Source organism: Lipotes vexillifer, unplaced genomic scaffold, assembly GCF_000442215.2.
Source record: "Lipotes vexillifer unplaced genomic scaffold, Lipotes_vexillifer_v1.1 scaffold108, whole genome shotgun sequence".
Taxonomy (NCBI): domain Eukaryota; kingdom Metazoa; phylum Chordata; class Mammalia; order Artiodactyla; family Lipotidae; genus Lipotes; species Lipotes vexillifer.
This window is the reverse complement of record NW_006781176.1, coordinates 542,588-548,237: the sequence shown is the minus strand read 5'-3', so window position 1 is coordinate 548,237 and position 5,650 is coordinate 542,588.

Sequence of the window (5,650 nt, the reverse complement as noted above, 5' to 3'; positions counted from 1 at the left end):
CTTTCCCTAGAAACCAAACTTGCATAAAGGTACACCTCGACTTAATTTGGACTTTACTTCTGTCATCTCCCCTTGCCCAGAACAAGAGTGTGATTAACCTATCATCGGTTTAGAATATATTATTTCTTTATTGTCTTATTAAGAGACATGACCCTGTATACCAGTGGCTTGTGAAATTCCTGCAGTGAACATGTGTTAAATAAACTACTGGCAAAGGGAATATCAGTCTCAGCATAATTTGCCATTCCCAAGACAAAACACTGTGTCTTTCCATGTGGTCTCTGTAACGTGGCAGCTTCAAGGTAGCCTGATTCCTCACATGGCAACTCAGTAACCCAAGACAGAGACAGCCAGAGGGAAGCTGTACCACCTTTTATTACTTAACTTCAAAAGTCACACGTCACTTCTACTGTACCCTATTAGTGAGGCAGTCATGAAGGCCCATCCAGGTTTATGGGGAGCATACAGACTCTGCCTCTTGATGGAGAACTAAGCTGCTGGAAAAAGATGAGATCTGAAATATGGTTGAGGCCATTTTTTTAAAATATTATCTACCACAGGATTTATAAATTTCACCAGCCTGTCAAATGAGCCCATGGCATTAAAAAAAAAAAAAAAATTAAGAACCCCCCCCCACCTGCTTCTAGAAACTCACTGCAACAGAAGTCCACATTACATAACTCACCCTAAAATGCTAATCAGCTGGACTGAATCCTGCCTGGTGATCATATCCAGCCTGTTCTCTAGTTCAACTGTTCATCTTGTGTTTTGATGTGGTTTCTTTGAAACTATGCCTTCCAATGAACCACACCTCCAACACACACACACACACACACACACACACACACACACACACACAGAGGCATGCACTCTTCTGCATTTCATTTTTCTGGCATAAATCCTGTCAGAACCAAAGTGAGCCTGTTTGAAACTCACCAGTGAATTCTATTTTCAACCTTTCTGAATTATATTTGCCTAAACAACTGGCCCTCCCTGCTTAGAACGCTGTCAACGAACCCTTCTACTTTTGGCTCTCAGGCCTGTGGGGAGCCTCACCTCAGCCAGGCCCTCAGCGCACCTGTACCTCCGTGCCACGTTTCCCTGAGTGTCTCTGCCATCTGGTGGCCACCAGTGGTAACTGCACCCTGCAGTCCATCATAGTGACTGCCTGCACTGCTCTTTCCTTTATCCATCAAGCCAGGATGCTCTACTTATTATCTGTTTTAGGTCCCAGTATCCTGCACCAAGTTATGCAAGGCAAAATCCTTGAGTTATCAAAACATATGCTAAGTGGTTTTTGTGGCAAGTTAACTAATCACAACCTGTAACAGTGCCTGTGGATGTGGTTTGAAGTCTGACAGAGGGGGAAAAGGTAAAAAATATAGGAAAAAGAAAGGAGGGAAGGTAATTCTTGGGGTGTAGTGAGTTCAACTGACCCACTAGATTATATAGCTCTGAAGTTCAAAGATCAAGTGGGAGGGACTTCCCTGATGGCACAGTGGTCAATAATCCACCTGCCAATGCAGGGGACATGGGTTTGATCCCTGGTCCAGGAAGATCCCACATGCCACGGAGCAACTAAGCCCACGGGCCACAACTACTGTACTCACGCGCTGCAACTACTGAAGCCTGCACGCCTAGAGCCCGTGCTCCACGACAAGAGAAGCCATTGCAATGAGAAGCCCATGCACTGCGTCGAAGAGTAGCCCCTGCTTGCCACAACTAGAGAAAGTCCATGCACAGCAATGAAGACCCAATGCAGCCAAAAACAAAATAAATTTTTTAAAAAATAAAAATCAAGTGGGAATCCTATATTGCATCATTGAGGGTGACAACTGGATTCTGTCCTAGCTGTATAACTGACCAGCTGTGGGCAAGTTACTTGATTTCTCTGATCTGTGGTGTCATCATCAACAACGTCATGATTATAATATTTGCTCTGTATAATTGTTCTGAAAAACAATAGAATACTTTAAGAAAAACACCTAGTCAAGTGGCTAGCAAGCAGGCAGTGCCCAGTCATTGGCTGCTTTAACTAATGCTACTACAGAGATGGTTCAAAATGTTAGAATCCTTTCTGTTAAGACTAGACAAACTCTTATCACACCCATGTAATAAGTGCTAGAAATTTAGAAGGGGGTTAGACGCTAAAAATTTAGAGGGGGTTTAGATATGCAGGAGAACCTGAGGGAGAATCTGGGACCGGGATTTCTTATTTATGAAGAAGCCATTTAAAATCTTTTTCTAAAAAGGCTTTCCCATGGAGAATGGTAACAGCTCACTGTCCCACCTCATGTCCACTAAAGCGGGGGTCCCCAACCCCCCGCCCACAGCTTGTTAGGAACCGGGCCGCACAGCAGGAGGTAAGCGGCCAGCGAGCAAAGCTTCACCTGCCACTCTGCATTGCTCCCCATGGCTCGCCATCACTCACATTACCGCCTGAACATCCCCACGCCCCGTCTGTGGAAAAACTGTCTTCCGCGAAACCGGTCCCTGGTGCCCAAAAGGTTGGAGACCGCTGCACTTAAGGAAGAACCAGAGGAAATGAGGCCAAATGGTTTGTTAGCAATTATGCTTAAACCAGAAAAAACTCAAAGACATTTATGGATCCTCTTTATGCTTTTAATCTCAAAAAAAAATTGTATCTCCCCTTAAACAGAATGAAGTCCCAGATATGGACTGGCATAATATGGTCTGAATTGCCACCGCCAAGGTGGAAGAGGTCCAGTGTTATCCACCTGCCACTGAGCAGCTGGCTGATCTCCTCCAGGTATTGTACCCCACTGAGGGTTCAGTGTCATTCCTTGGTACTAACATGCTGGAAATTCAGCATTGGCGCTAGCCCGTAACCAGCAGGTCAGCCTTGGTGAGAGGCAGCTCCATTCTGTTAGAAGAATACAGAGCCTCAATTCATATTAGTACAGTCACTCTATTTACGGGCCCATTGCTCAAGCATTTGGTGGCCAGGGAGAGATATTGGCTGAGTCATCCTGTCCACCTGGTTACTGAGCATCTCCACTAGAGTGGATGCCCTTGTATCCACTCTTATCGGTCCACCTACATATCTCCAATCTTCCAATCTTGCTAGTTTCATGCCCCTGACACACTAACCAAACTATTTGCTCCCTACCCAGAAGCCTATATATATATCCATATCGCTGGCCATTTCTCCTCCCATACAAATCAAACAACCAAGTATCCAGCCACAGCTCTGTCCACTGGGAGGATTCCCCTCACTCTGTCCCTGAAGATCAATACTGAACGACTATTATATGACAACTGTTCATTTCCTTCTCCCAATATACTGATCCAACCCACCTATGAACCAGACACAATAAGTTTCCTCTTCGACCATTGGATCATCTGGAAGCTGCTGTGAGATCAAGTGCATAAACTGAGGAAGAGGTGCTATGTCACCAAGGTGACACACCCTCTAAACCTGCTTGGGCGTGATCTGCATGAACCATTTTTCATCATGCAGTGGATTGTGGCAGCTCGTTATGATTCAGTGGTTATGTCGCCCAGCCCATGGTGATATCATAGTCACTTGATATTCATCTCTACAATGTCACAGTAGCCCTCATGGAGCTTTTTTTTACTATGGTGAGTTGTTCTCTGCTACAGAAGGCATGGTGATGTCCAGAACCCTTCAGGTCTGTGCTGTGGTTCTCCTATCAGAGCTTGTCAGAGACTAAACAGTATCCTTTCCACCATGGGTACATCTAGCACCATTTGGTCTGCTGAATCGTTTAGCACAACCATCCGGGCAGACTGTAATGCAACCCTAACCTGTGATAAAGTCCTTTCTTGCTCTGGTCTCTACTCAAAACTGGCTGTGTCCAAAATATAAAGAGGCCCAACAAGCACTGAGCCTCTTTCTTAGTGATTGAAGGTATAAGGTGCTGTAAGTTGGTTTTCTCCTTAAAAGGATGTCCCAGCATACTCCAGACAATTGAACCCCTAATAACTTCACCAATACGGCAGGACCTGGAATTTTTTCAATTTGTCTTTCATCCTTTGGGCCACATATGTCTAACTAAATCATCCATAATATTTGCTACTTTCCATTCACCGGCTCCAATTAACACTGTATCAGTGATATAATGGACCAGTGTGTTATGCTGCAGAATATCAAGATGATCAAGGTTTATGAAGATTATTTTGTGCCAGAGATCAGGACAGTTGATATAACTTTGGTCAAAATCAGTGAATGCGCCGCACTGTCTTTTCCACATTGTGAACTCTTTTGATCACCTTCACTGAAAGAAGTGAAAGAAAATACATTTCCCAGACCAACAGCCATATATCAAATGTCCAATCTGCAACAATAAAGATGCCACATACAGTACAGCAGCTATAATTGGGGGTACCTTTGTTTAAGTCTGTATAGTCCATCTTTACTAAAACAATCCACCTGGTTTTTGCAGGGGTCATGCAGCTGAATTGAACAGGAATACAATGGAGAGCCTTTAAGATTTTGAGCTCAGTTCCTATAACTGTGTGGACAGTGCTCAGATAGAAACTGTCTCAGTATATACGTCTATTTGGGGAAGAATTGAAGGAATATATATTGTATATACTTGCTGGAGAGTTGCAGAAGCCTACCTCCAGGGACCCTTCCTCCCCTTCAAGTGTGGGCTTTGGGTCTTAGAACCACTCAAATATGAAAACTGGGAGAAAGATTATTTATAGTGGAAAAGTGACATCAGTCTTTTGCTCACCAATTCTTAATTTTTTTCTGGTGATACAAGTCAAGCATATCCCCAGTTGGCAACCCATTTTTCTCATCCCCCAAAACACCATAGTCTATTAACCATCACTATTGATCCCTGCAGGTCAAGGTGCTCTGCCTGATATTCCACCCTCGCTGTTAATTATGATAATTATGCATACTTTGCATCTGATGTTTACGTGTTGCCACTGGCCTCTGTTACTCTTCCCATTGACACAAGGAAGCTTAATTTTGCAAAAGCACCTATGATTGATAAGCCCCACCTACAAGGACAGCCACCACTGAGCTTTCAGTGATTTTGGTGCCCCTCACAAGTACATTCGTTGTCACTTTTATACAAGCAGTATGTGCTGGGTCTTCTTTGAGAATCCAGCCAGCAGGTGGCTTCTCTGGTCTTATTAATAAATCCATTCTTCATGCCCACCTCTTTGATCATACCGACTCCTTCCTCCATATGCCTCCACATCAGTTCTGGCATCTCCACGTCATTTGCTGAAGGTCATCATCATGTTCAAGCTTCCCACCCCAGTGGCATATGGGGACCAGCTGCATGTTTAATCCCAGGTTACGGGAGATGCTCCAGCGTCATTTCACTCTCCCCCATTCGGCTTTATATTCTGCTCCTCCACCACCCTGCCCATCCCGATAGTCTCAAAATCCATTCCTGCACATGCTCCCCTGGTTCTACACAATACATACTAGCCATGCCCTGCAATTATTTGGGTGAATACCTATTTCTACCACAGCAAGTTTTTGTGTTTTTTTTTTTTGCGGTACGCGGGCCTCTCACTGTTGTGGCCTCTCCCGTTGCGGAGCACAGGCTCCGGACGCGCAGGCTCAGCGGCCATGGCTCACGGGCCCAGCCGCTCCGCGGCATGTGGGATCCTTCCGGACCGGGCTACGAAGCCGTGTCCCCTG